Source organism: Schistocerca gregaria, chromosome 1 (genome assembly GCF_023897955.1).
Source record: "Schistocerca gregaria isolate iqSchGreg1 chromosome 1, iqSchGreg1.2, whole genome shotgun sequence".
NCBI lineage: Eukaryota > Metazoa > Arthropoda > Insecta > Orthoptera > Acrididae > Schistocerca > Schistocerca gregaria.
In genome coordinates, this window is record NC_064920.1 from 129604038 (window position 1) to 129618672 (window position 14635).

Consider the following 14635-nt stretch of genomic DNA (forward strand, 5'->3'; position numbering starts at 1 on the left):
ACCGCGGTACCGGACTGAAGCGCCTAGAACCTTTTTTTTTTTCTCTTATCCGATCGGAGAAAAACATTTCAGTACTGGAACTGTCATCTGCTACATTGATAACGAGTCTGTCAACAACAGAATCAAAGAAGCCAAACAAGCGCTGCATTTTCTCCTCTTCTTTTATGACGTGCCGTTCTGTGACCACTCAGCGTTCGACAGTGACGTATGCTTAAACAATGTGCATTAGTTCCAGTGCGTTATTCTGTTACTTGTTATTTCTCGCGACAAATCCCTAAAACTTGGCTCCAGATCAGTTCTTTTGGGTCCATGTTGCAGTAGTAAGGTGGCAACCGCAAAAATGCAGCATTTGAATGGTGTGCTCAATGTTGTGAAATGATTGTTCTCCATGTTTCCACGACGCTAATCACTCGGGCTCGTGCGAGACCACATCTGATCTACAAGACGCTGGACATAGTCCGAATAAAGAGAATCTGACTTTCATTTTTGTCCTAAAAATTCAATTTCTAATGTTTTCTCAAGATAAATAATTTTTAATAACAATCTTTTATAAAATATCGATAATTAAACATTTATATTTGAGATGAAAACTGGAATCTTGCTTGCGATATGTAAGTCGAAAGAAGAAGACGTGCAGTTCTAATTAAAATGATCATTAGATATGTGGTTGTTAACATATGTTTGATGAGTTTTACATTTAAATGATGTACGCATTCCAAAGTTAACAAAAAGAAAAGAGCAGCCTAAGCGATGATTCTTTAACGCCACCGATTCAGCTATGCATTCCGTATTCAAAAATTCATTAACTTCAATACATACAGTTCCTCAGGAAAGTTCAAGGGTGATTTTTTTCTAAAAACTTGTGAAAACACTAAGAACGACTTGGCGCTACCCACTTTTTGACGATGTTCCACGCGTGTGTTTCAGTGCGGAGCACGAAGCAGCCGCAGACATTTTCATACTATGTATTAACAGAACGACAATCATAGCACAACAGTACAGAGATTGCGACTGTACATGATTTTTGAAATAAAAACTAAATTGCTGAAATATGAGTAAGAAAATCATTGATGGTTGTCATAAATTAGAATGTTTTAAAGTTTCCTTTACCTTAACATAGTAATAAGATATTTGATGCGTAAGTGGAACCTGCTTCCAAGAGCCTAACAATACCAGCGCACCAAGCATCACGTTTGTATTTGTTTGCGTCAGGTTTATTCTTTGGATGAACAAAGTACAGTATACGCAAGTCAGATGACGTCGGTGTCACAGCCTACCAACAATGACCCGCTTACCACACTATAAATGTGACGGCTCCAGGGCCGTTTCTACCATTAGGCAAGACTATTCTGTCTCCTAGGGCAGCAAAATTTTAGGGGCGACAAAGAGCGGAAAAAATTAATTTAAAATCAAACATCGGAAAAATTGAGCTAATGAGAAGAAAAAATGGAAAAGAGGAAAAATTAAAACACCGAATGTTTTCAGAAGCATACGGAACAGTTACTTAATAAGTCCATACTTACTTTGACGAAAGTAAACATGCTGCCTCTACCTATCTCCAAACTAAAACAGCCGCTTCTGGGTACGAAATGGAAACAACGAAGATAACCACTGCCTTGTCTAAAGCACAAAATCTATCCCTCACAGGGGTCAGACCAGGACCCATCCCGGACAACTTACGAGAAGCCAATCGCTTGAATCACTGCGGCTAATAAAAGTTTAAACCTCTCAACAGAAAATGCAAACAAGTCGTCGTTTATTTATTTAATTGTAAGAAAGCGGATGCTGAAAAAGAAAAGTTCTTTTGCTCATTCTAAAAATATTTCAATTAAAACAGAGACGAAATAACACTACGATTATCCAGATGACCTAGTCTGACGCTTCGCAATGTTTCCCATCAGTACAGCACAATTTCTAAATTCAAGGAAAAAATCATTCGTACCAGAAAAAACTTCCACGCCTTTACATGTCCTTTTCCTTGCAATTAAATAAAATAAGCAATTGATGCCAAATTTGGACGCACTGGTATATTCAGTTGAGTTCTAGTTTAAAATGTTCATCACAGTCTTTCTATTTCAATTATTTTGGGAAATTTCAAAAACTGAGGACAAAAAAATAAAAAATTGAGGGAAGAAATCGTTGTCCTCAATCAGTTTGAAAGCAATTGCGGACAAAGCATTAAAATTGAAGACACCCTCAGGCAATGATGACGGCTGTCCAGCTTAATTTCACGATTAAAAGTATAATAGGAGATTTGCATTGTTGTGCCGCTGGATGTGGGTACTGATAGGGCGTAGTTGGGTTGCGGTGGGCGAGGGGGGGGGGGGAGGGGGGGGGCGCCGAGCGCCGGCTTTCATTGTAAGAAAAAGATTTACTGTGAACAAATTGCTAGCGTCAGATTCTCATTTCTACGAATCAAGTTACGAAGCTCCCCCATAGTTTGATGCCGTATTTCACAAGAACTGTTCAGTAGATCCTGTTAACAGGGGTACTGAGAAAAGTCGCGAGAAATATTTCATCACACAGCTCCTGCCACCGCTCACTCGCAGTGTTAGCTACTTACCAACCATTACTGACATTAAAATAACATTGTGCGCAGTGGCATTAATCAAGATGAAACATCGGTCTTGACTGCAGGTGGAAAGGGATCAACGAGTTACCGTTTCAAAGATAAAACCAACACTGGGTCTGCTTTTTCCACAAATTCAAGCACACACATGACAGAAAATGAGCAAATGTCAGAAAATTTTCAAATTTTGAACCCTGTGCATTTTTATTCTTGTTTAATTTCTCTTCGGATGATTAGCGTGCAAACGACAGTTTTTGAACTGACTACTGTTACTAAATGACTATTTTTCTGCCGTCATTTGTAAGTCGTGCTCTTTCACATATTAAAAATTTATAATTGAATTAAAAGCAACATAGATGGAAATAATTTGTGAACTAATTTGTTAAAAAATATGTAGTGAAATACACATATTTGCTCGGCTACAATAAATGCACATGCAGCTGTAGTTATTAATAAACTAGTCGTAATTGTTGACTTTCACCACCTTCGAATAATGGAAATCTATGATAATTTAAAAACATTAGTCGTGATGTGATCGAAGAACACTCTACACTCCTGGAAATTGAAATAAGAACACCGTGAATTCATTGTCCCAGGAAGGGGAAACTTTATTGACACATTCCTGGGGTCAGATACATCACATGATCACACTGACAGAACCACAGGCACATAGACACAGGCAACAGGGCATGCACAATGTCGGCACTAGTACAGTGTATATCCACCTTTCGCAGCAATGCAGGCTGCTATTCTCCCATGGAGACGATCGTAGAGATGCTGGATGTAGTCCTGTGGAACGGCTTGCCATGCCATTTCCACCTGGCGCCTCAGTTGGACCAGCGTTCGTGCTGGAAGTGCAGACCACGTGAGACAACGCTTCATCCAGTCCCAAACATGCTCAATGGGGGACAGATCCGGAGATCTTGCTGGCCAGGGTAGTTGACTTACACCTTCTAGAGCACGTTGGGTGGCACGGGATACATGCGGACGTGCATTGTCCTGTTGAACAGCAAGTTCCCTTGCCGGTCTAGGAATGGTAGAACGATGGGTTCGATGACGGTTTGGATGTACCGTGCACTATTCAGTGTCCCCTTGACGATCACCAGAGGTGTACGGCCAGTGTAGGAGATCGCTCCCCACACCATGATGCCGGGTGTTGGCCCTGTGTGCCTCGGTCGTATGCAGTCCTGATTGTGGCGCTCACCTGCACGGCGCCAAACACGCATACGGCCATCATTGGCACCAAGGCAGAAGCGACTCTCATCGCTGAAGACCACACGTCTCCATTCGTCCCTCCATTCACGCCTGTCGCGACACCACTGGAGGCGGGCTGCACGATGTTGGGGCGTGAGCGCAAGACGGCCTAACGGTGTGCGGGACCGTAGCCCAGCTTCATGGAGACGGTTGCGAAGGGTCCTCGCCGATACCCCAGGAGCAACAGTGTCCCTAATTTGCTGGGAAGTGGCGGTGCGGTCCCCTACGGCACTGCGTAGGATCCTACGGTCTTGGCGTGCATCCGAGCGTCGCTGTGGTCCGGTCCCAGGTCGACGGGCACGTGCACCTTCCGCCGACTACTGGCGACAACATCGATGTACTGTGGAGACCTCACGCCCCACGTGTTGAGCAATTCGGCGGTACGTCCACCCGGCCTCCCGCATGCCCACTATACGCCCTCGCTCAAAGTCCGTCAACTGCACATACGGTTCACGTCCACGCTGTCGCGGCATGCTACCAGTGTTAAAGACTGCGATGGAGCTCCGTATGCTGACACTGACGGCGGCGGTGCACAAATGCTGCGCAGCTAGCGCCATTCGACGGCCAACACCGCGGTTCCTGGTGTGTCCGCTGTGCCGTGCGTGTGATCATTGCTTGTACAGCCCTCTCGCAGTGTCCGGAGCAAGTATGGTGGGTCTGACACACCGGTGTCAATGTGTTCTTTTTTCCATTTCCAGGAGTGTATTTATTGCCATCGCTGTAACTAATATTTGCAACAATTACACAAAAAATATGGATATCGTGGGCCGTTTTAGTGCCAAGTATAACAAGTGCTGAAAAAGGGGAGAAAGGGGGGGAGGGGAAAGAAAATAATTTATGTTTCGGGGGAGGGGAGGGGGGAGGAAAATAATTCATGTTTCGAGGGAGGGGAGGAGGTAGAAAAATAATTCATGTTTCAGAAGGGGAGCAGACGGAAAAGCTTCATGAACCCAAGCTCTATATCAACACATGTACGTGAAAGCACGCCGGGGTGAGGAGTCTAGTACATCCACAATCCTTCTGTGAAGATAGCCAAAATCATGTACAGGTGAGTCATACACAATGTCTTCTACATAAACCCACAGGAAGATATCCAAAGTGGTTACGTCCGGAGATGGCAGTGAACACGTGGTTGGTTCATCGCAGCCTATCCATTGCTGTGTAAAAGTTCAGTCTATGTAGTCATGAACTCCAATGCGGTTATGCACCGTCCTGCTGGGAAGATCGCATTTGTCTGGAAGGGAAGAAGCTGAGGGTTCGTGTTACTTTTTCCTCACTGAAGAAAAATGTTCCAGTTATGCTGTCACCAAAGCACACCACACATTCATCTTCTCGTCGTCTCTGACACGTCCCCGAAAACTCTGAGAGTTTTTCGAACCCCAAATGTGGACGTTGTGCCGATTAACTTTCCCATTGGTGAGAAAGGTTGCTTCGTCAGAGAAAACGACAGCTATTATACAGTCAGGGTTTTGCTCGTTCCGGTCCACCATCGCAATAGCAAATTTGTGGCGAAGCTGCAGATCGTTTCGCTTCAACGCTTGCACAATTGCAACTTTGTAAGAGCGCAAGCGAAGTTGTTTATGCAGCACCTTGTAAACTGGAGAGTGATTTAGCCCTCGTGATGCTCAGCGAATCGACTTGCCTGACTCCTTTCGAATGTCTCTCTGATCTCCTCTACTCTTTCCTGATTTCCGTGATTTTCTGCCACTACCCGATTGTTTGATTACACTCTCAGTGGCGCCCTAGTCATATCAAGCCTTAACTGCATCGCTTAGAAAACAATATACACAAAGCTTTCTGAGTGGCTGTACATGATTCCGACAACCGCAAGTATCGGTGTCGCTAATTTTTTTAATTACATTTACAAATCAAGGATGTTTCATGTGAACGCTATGTAAGTAAAGAAAAGATTTTATTTGCTCCTTATAAATTAATAATGATCCATAAACTGTGTTAGAAACAAAAGAAAAAGGGCTACAACCATTGGAAAATATTTGTTTCCCGGAAGTGTTCAAAAATGGCTCTGAGCAGTATGGGACTTAACATCTATGGTCATCAGTCCCCTAGAACTTAGAACTACTTAAACCTAACTAACCTAAGGACATCACACAACACCCAGCCATTACGAGGCAGATAAAATCCCTGACCCCGCCAGGAATCGAATCCGGGAGCCCGGGCGTGGGAAGCGAGAACGCTACCGCACGACCACGAGATGCGGTCCCCGGAAGTGTGTTTCACTCTAATTTCACTTTACACTGCCTTATTTTGAGCGAAACATACTCATTGATTATGTCACTGACATTAAGTGTAGTTACTGTGTTGTATTCTATGGTAGATAGCTAAATTCGACAATCTCCTTGCACTTCTTTCAACGTAGATAAACTGAGTACTGCTGTCTATAGGAGCAACGATTAACGACACTCGTTATATTATGCACGCTTCTTCTTTAATGGTTTTTTTTTTATTTACACAACAGATCGCATGAACCTAAACTGGGAGCAGCTAATGTACTGGCTGCAGGAGCAAGTAAATTATATATTCACCTTTTCTACTTGCGTCCTATACCATCGTACCAAACGAGGTGGTGCATTGGTTAGCACACTGGACTCGCATTCCGGAGGATGACGGCTCGATCTCCGAGGGCTATCTAGATTTAAGATTTCCGTGATTTCCCTTGATCGATCCAGGCTGATTTCCTCCTTGAAACAATTCGAGCTTGTGCTTCGACTCGACCTCGTTGTCAAATCCATTCTTCCTCTCTTCCTTCTTTCTTCCTCCGCCGTCGTGTCTTGCTCTAATCCCCATTCCACAGAAATCGGCGGAAATCGAAAACGTTCGCACAAATAGCAAATTTGCTTTAAAGCCTCCTCGTAGACCTTTTAGATCAAACAGTACCATAACAAAGCCGCAACAACAACGTGAGCGAGCTGGGGAGGCACATGCTGCGCGAAACAAAGGAATACACTCACATAAAACAAGTGCGATGAACGTTTGTTCGGTAGTCGTTTCTGTTTCTACATGGTGCTACACGAACGAAAGGAGACTGTGACAACTGCGTCCTTTTACAGTCGCTGGTAAAGTGAAAGGCTTCTTCTCCTAGGCGCACGAAAAGAACACAAGGGATAAAGCTCGCCTAGGTCTCCCATCTATTTTATAAACCGCCTTTTTTTTGGCTGTTTTCTTCTGCCAGTTAGTACGCCCGTCTGTGCCTATGCTTTTGGTGGTGGTCTATCTCGTCACCCTCTCGGTGCGGTCCCTCTTGACCTAAAATTTCATGTCTTTTCAAACTTTTAAGAATTCATTCCTTGCAATTCTCTTGCATTTATCCACATTTTACGTATTACAAATTGGTGCAAGAGTTGAATTAACGTGTTTTGTTCCACTCTGGTCTTCATTGCATTATTACTAACTTGCGCCACAATATTACAGACAGAGATTGTTTGCTTTACAATGCTAACAAATTCTTGCTTAAAAACCGTTTGCTTACGTATGTTCCCCGCTCCAAACGAAATAGGTCATCAAGCGAAACATTGTAACAAGCGGAATGCAACTATTAATAAAGGTCAGTGATAATTCAGTTCACTTAGTAGATTTTCACTTAACATCCATTGTCATACAAACGACGAGGCAGGTAACTGAATACGCAGTTTTGTGGTTTTAAGGGTTAATTTCAGGAAGAGGTTTGGGAGAGCGGCGGCAGCAAGTGGTACCGCTGCGAAAGATGACACAAAACTCAGTAGATACATACCTGAGATATTCGTATTTTTCGTATAAATGTCCTGCGTATGTTTTGGCTGAGTTGAAGGACTGTTGGTTCAATATACAGGTCGTTATATGACTATTTACATTTATCTGTGTACACTGAGGGGAAAAATCCTCAACACAAAAAATAATTAATGTAGAGTAATGAAATTCCGGGAACACATTCCTCTAGGTATTAGTGATTAACATTCCACAGTCAAAAGTAAGTGCGAGATAAAGCATTACAGATGTGAAATGCTGGTACATTAATAATATGTGTAGCCGCCAGAATGTTGAATACAGTCATGTGTGCATTGTGTTTTACAGGTGCCGGATATCAGTTTGTGCGGTGGATTCCCATGCCTGTTGCACTTGGTCGGCCAATACAGGGATGGTTAAGGTTGTTTGAGGATGACGCTGAAGTCGTCCGATGATGTCTGACATGTGCTCGACTGGAGACAAAAAACATCTATGGTCATCAGTCCCCTAGAACTTAGAACTACTTAAACCTAACTAACCTAAGGATAGCACACAACACCCAGTCATCACTAGGCAGAGAAAATCCCTGACCCCGCCGGGAATCGAACCCAGGAACCCGGGCGTGGGAAGTGAGAACGCTACCGCACGACCACGAGCTGCGGACGACTGGGGACAGATCTGGTTATCGAGTAGACCAAACCAACATGTCGACACTGTAGAGCATGTTGGGTTACAGTAGCGGTACGTGGGCGAGAGTTATCCTGTTAGAAAACATCCCCTGGAATGCTGTTAATGAATGGCAACACAACAGGTGAATCGCCAGACTGACATACAATTTTGTAGTCAGGGTGTGTGGGATAACCAAGGGAACGTTCTTGCTGTCGTACGACATCGCACCACAGACCATAACTCCAGTGTAGGTCCAAAGTGTCTAGCATGCAGACAGGTTGGGTTCATGCCCTCAGCCGGCCTCCTTCCAATTAACACACAGCCATCACTGGTATTGAGGCAGAACCAACTTCCATCAGAAAAAACAACAGACAACCACGCTGTCCTCCAGTAAGTCCTCGCTTGACACCACTGAAGTCGCAAACGGTGGTGGTTTGTGGACAGTGGAATACACGCTACAGGGCACCTGTCTCGGAGCAGTCCTTGAAGTTACCAACTTGTAACAGTTCGTTGTGTCACTGTGGTGCCAACTGCTGCTCCAATTGGTACTGCAGATGCAGTGCAATGTGCCAGAGCCGTCACCAAACATTATGGTCTTCCCTCTTGGCCATCCAAAGTCCGGTCTTCTTGCAACATGTATTTGCTTGACCACTGCTGCCAACAATTGTGTACAGTGGCTACATTCCTGCCAAATCATTTTGCAGTATCACATGAGGAACATCCAACTTCTCGTAGCCCCATTACATTACCTTGTTCAAACTCAATGAGGTGTTGATAATGGTGTATTTGTAGCTTTCAAGGTATTCTTGACGAACATCAAGTCACCACATCCACTCTCATAGGTACCTAAAGCTCACAACCATTTATGAGTGTATTTGAAGCAAACCTAATTTGCGCTACTAGTGCCACTCTTATGTGACTGGTATGAAATATGAATAGACGTCATCTTTCAGGTGTACAAACCTGCCTACCAATTTTCGTTTATGCCACATTACTCCTTCTTGGCTTTGCAATATTTCTCTGGCAGCTCTTAACATAGATGTGCTTTTCTTTTTGTGTTGTTCCTGCATGAGTAAAGTGAAAGTGAGGCAAAAACTCTCACCTGTGCATGGGTTAGATTGGTTGCTCGCCTCAAAACTGCCTGGGGACAAATCAAGACACCAATCACCTCCATAAACCATTGAGAAGTTACTTCTGCTCTTGGTCATTCATTCCAAGTTTTTGTCTGTTGACACCATATGTAAATGAACATAGCATGTGATAATTGGTGTATACTTACTGCAAGGATGCATTCATATCAATTTGCATACTTGAAAATGAGCTAATACTTGAAACCCGCCAACAGTGCAAAACAAAGCACTTGCACTTATTTTAACCAAACAGCCTGTTGATAATAATTATGTCTTTTTTTAATTCATCAAGACTGTGTTGACCACCCAGAAGAATTGAGCTATAATTGCATTTTATTGTTAAGATTAATTTGTATGCTCCATGAATCATCGTTGTGCCCCCTATGACTTGTAAACAATCAGTTTTACAATTATACCACACTTTTTCAGCAAATAATGTGGCAACATACTGACCATTTGTTTACATGATTTTTTAATGTATTGGTACAGAAATTCCTAAGGGAGTAGATGTATGGGTCGGCTGTTGTCAGTAGGCCTCTTAAATTTGTTTATTCATTGTGTTCCCTAATCTCACCAAGAAAGAAACTTCCAGACTTAGCATTTATATTATATTAACAATACATTATCACAGTACTGTTTAATGCTGTGCACCCTAATCAAGTAAATAAGCGAAGTAGCTACTTTTGAATAATAATTAAAAACACCCTGCTTCTTCCTCATTTTTACTATATATATATAGCTGCTGGTTATCTGCTGTTAGTGGCTTAATATTTACTTGATTACAGTGGTATTTTCAAAGAACCTTTTTTTTTACTTCTGGTCAACCCTGAGTCTTATTTACAGTACATTACTGATTGTCATACAGCTTGATAACAAACACTGCTACTTGGGTAGGGTGTGCAGTGTAGGGAGAGGAAAAGGAGAGAAGTAAAAAGACTGCAGGTGTGTTGGTGGAAGGTGATAGGTGGGTCAAGTGGATAGGTGGGTGAAGAATAGTGAATAACAAAGGTTGTGTTGCAGAGAGAGTTCCTATCTGTACAATTATTCAAGAAAGCTGGTGCTGATAGGAAGGGTCCAAAAAGCACAGGTTGTGAAGCAGTCAATGATGTGAAAAACAATGAATTGGACAGTATGCTCAGCAGCTGTTTCTTGGCCACAGTTTGTCAGTGGCCATTCATATGAACATACAGCTTGTTGGTAGTCAAGCCCACATAGAACGCAGCACAGTGGTTGCAGCTAAGCTTGTAGACCACTTGATTGCTTTCACAGATAGCCATTCGTTTGATGGGATTGGTGATGCTTGTGACTGGCCTAGTATAGGTGATTGTGGGAGGGTGTGTGTGACAGGTCTTGTATCTAGGTCCATTACAGGGATATGAACCATGAGGACAGGGGTTGGAATAGGGATGGATGAGGATATTGTGTACGTTTGGTGGGCAGCAGAATACTGGGATGGATGGGAAGGATAGTGAGTAGGATATTCTACATTTCAGGGCATGATGAGAAGCAGTCAATTCCCTGATGGAGAATGTGATCCAGTTGCTACAATCCTACATGGTACTGAGGCATGAGGTGACTGTTCCTTTTTGGCCAGGTGGTGGGACTTTGGCAGGTGGTGAGTGACTGGAGAGATGAGGCACAGAAGATCTGTTTCTGTACTAGATCAGAAGGGTAATTTCAGTCTATGAAGACCTTAGAGGGACCCTTGGTATATTCTGAAGAGGACAGCTCATCACTACAGAGGTGGCAGCTGTGGGTGGCTAGGCTGTATGGAAAGGACTTCCTGGTATGGAATGGGTGGCAGCTGTCAAAGTGGAGTTATTGCTGGTGGTTGGTAATTTTGATATGGATGGAGGTACAGGGATAGCCACCTGTTAGGTGGAGGCCAACATCAAGGAAAGTGGCTTGTTGGGATGAGGAGGACAAGGTGAAGCAAATGGGGGAGAAGATGTCGAGGTTCTGGAGGAATGTGGGTACAGTGTCCTCATCCTTGATCAAGATTATGAAGATGTCATCAGTGAATCTGAACCAGGTGAGCTGTTTGGGATTATGGGTGTTCAGGAAGGATTCCTCTGGACGTGTCATGGAAAGGCTGGCATAGGAGTCCATCTGTCTCCTCACCTCTACCATTCCCCACACTCCTACTTTCTACATGCTTCCTAAAGTCCATAAAACCAATCACACAGGAAAACTCACTGTGGTCAGTTACAGTACCTTTCCAAAGGCCTTACCTTTTGCTCCTCTGCCAAATTCAAACATGCTGGACTTGTAAACGACCTTCTCCCAGCCCTACAATGGAAACGCTTTTTCACCACCAACCTAACAACCAGACTCAACCAAACCCAATGTTAAACCCTGCTTGACTCAGTTCATTCCTCTTATCCAACTTTGGTCCATCCTAATTGCCCCCCCCCCCCCCCCAAATGACACCCTGTTAACTTTCCAGAAGATGTTAATCTCAAACCATGCCTCATTATCAGCCCGCCCAAATCCCTCACATGCAAGCTAACCTTACATTCACAGAAAGAACTGCAACCCACAACATAAAAGCTGATTGCAACCTTACAGTGCTACCTGCTGACAAAGGCTCCACCATTGTGTTTTGAACTGCAAGGATTGCCTGGCAGGAGGACTGTACCAGCTATCAGAGACATCTGCCTACAAATCCTGCCACAGTGACCCCATTCCAGAAATACAGCATTATCTCCAGTCTCTCCTCAGATCCTTAGACCTATCCCAGAATCTCTCCCTGAGTCTCTCTCTCTCTCTCTCCTAACGCCTACCACTTCCTGCACTGTTACCCTCTACCTGCTTCCTGAAGTCCATAAACCCAGCCACCCATGATGCTCTATTGTGCCCCTACTGAGAGAATCTCTGCTTTTGTAGAGCAACATCTTAAGCCTATTACCCACAACTGACCCTCCTGTGTAAAAGACACCAGCCATTTTCTCTTCTGTCTCCCCACAGTTCCTGTTCATTTACTGCATGGCGTCCTGCTCATCACTATTGATGCCATCTTTCTTTATATTAACATCCCAACTGTCAATGGCCTTGCTGCTATTGGACACTATATTTCTCACCCCCTCACAGTGGTATTCTGCCACCCACTGAAAATACACAATAGCCTCTCCCATCCCTACTCCACCCCTGCTCCCAATCACTGGCCTCATGACTCATATCCCTGTAATAGACCTAGACGCAAGACCTATCCCATACATCCCTTCATCTCCATCTACTCCAGTCCTGTCAAAAGCATCACCTATCCCATCAAAGCAGTCTTGTCATCTACAAGCTGAGCCACAACCACTGTGCTGCATTCTATGTGACATGACTACAAGCAAGCTTTCTGCCCACATGAATGCCCACTGACAAACTGATACCAAGAAACAACTGGATCACCCAATTGCTGAGCACAATGCCCAACCCCCTGAAACAATGTTCTTCACTTCAATGACTGCCTCACAGCCTGTACCATTTGGACCCTTCCTGCCAACACCAGTTTCTCAGTCTGGCACACAGTTTTAATCTGCCATTAAGTTCCATATCAGCACACACTCCACTGCACAGTGAAAAGTTCATTTGGGAACATCGCCCAGGCTGTGGCTAAGCCATGTCTCTGCAATATCCTTTCTTCCAGGAGTACTAATTCTGCAAGGTTTGCAGAAAAGAAGTTTGGAAGGTAAGAGATGAGGTACTGCAGAATTAAAGCTTTGAGGATGGGTCGTGGTTCATGCTTCGGTGGCTCAGATTGTAAAGTACTTGCCCGTGAAAGGCAAAGGTCCCAAGTCTCGTGGTGGCACACATATAATTTACCAGGAAGTTTCATCCAATGTTCCCATAACACCCCCAGCCTCAGCCTTGAGTGGTCACTGTGCATCACTTACCTATCTCCTTCCCTGTTCCCACTCCAGCACTACGCCAGCTGTGGTGGCCGAGCAGTTCTAGGTGCTACAGACTGGAACTGCGTGACCGCTACAGTTGCAGGTTCAAACCCTGCCTCGGGCATGGATGTGTGTGATGTCCTTAGGTTAGTTAGGTTTAAGTAGTTCTAAGTTCTAGGGGACTGATGACCATTGCAGTTGAGTCCCATAGTGCTCAGAGGCATTTGCACCATCCATCACTACATAGCCCTTTATTCCACCAAGGCATCCTCAGTTTTTTTTTTACTTTTCTCCTTTTGCAGTCCCAGTGGCCCTTTCCTCTACCTTCCACCACCCGGCCCTCCATCCAGCATCCCAACTGCACCAGGCTGCCCTACCCTGTCCTTACCGTGTCCCTGTATACTTTGACAAACAGCACGTTACTGTCCCCCACCCTTCCACTGCTATCTCTCCCCCTCCTCCAGTCTCCTTCTTACCCCCACCACACAGATTGCTTCTACCATCATGTACAGTTGCTCACAGTCTGGCCTCAGTGGTGAGAGACAGTGGTCATGTGTGTGTGCGTTGTGTTTGCGTGAACATGTGTGTGTGTATTGTCTATTTCAGAGGAAGGCCTTTGTCTGAAAGTTTACTTGTTTAGCAGTCATTTTGTTGTACCTGTCTGCAACTCAATGTCTCCACAATCTCTGAGTAGCAATCTATCATTTTCATAATACTGTCATTATTAAATCTGGATTTTTGATTGTTTGTATCTTTATGTATATTTAATCAAGGAGGGTATTACTTTGCAGAAAGATGCTGTGTCCTCACTTTTACTTTATACCTGGTCTGTACCTGCTATTAGTATCTTGATATTTATTTGACCACAATAGTACTTTTGAAAGATAATATTTCATAGATCTGTAAATTTGGTCCACCTCCGTAACTGAATGGTCAAAGTGACTGACTGCCATGAGGTGACTCCAGATTCCAGTCCTTGTACAGCCAGGGATTTTTCCTTGTTTGGAGAACAGGACTGGGGCCCACCCAGCACTGTGACGTCAAGTAGTGGCTCCAAGATCTGCAAAGCTGACAGCAGCCAGGAGAGTGGTGTTCTGACTCCATGCACCTCCATACCGCATCCAAATGATGCCATTGGCTAAAGATAACATGGAAGTTGGTCAGTCCCTAGTAGCCCATGTGAGGTCAGAAAGGCAGAGCTTAACTTATCTTAACATCACTAAATTCTGAATCTTGTTTACAGTACATTACTGCTTGTCATGCATCTTTATAACAGTCAGGGAGACAGGGTTACTAACCATGTAGTTAACAGAACTTTTCAATCTCTGAATGTAGATATTCAGATAATTTGTAAAAAGACTGGCTAATGATATAAGTTTTTAATTTTCTTTTGAACTGATAGGGTTCACCAA

The 14635-nt window shown here is 44.0% G+C and overlaps 1 protein-coding gene across 1 annotated transcript in view; it reads left to right on the forward strand.

The window, feature by feature from the left end:
• LOC126333297 (extracellular matrix organizing protein FRAS1-like) overlaps positions 1 to 14635 on the forward strand; it is a 393058-nt gene that overhangs the window by 192272 nt on the left and 186151 nt on the right. The gene's annotated exons all lie outside the window — the stretch shown is intronic.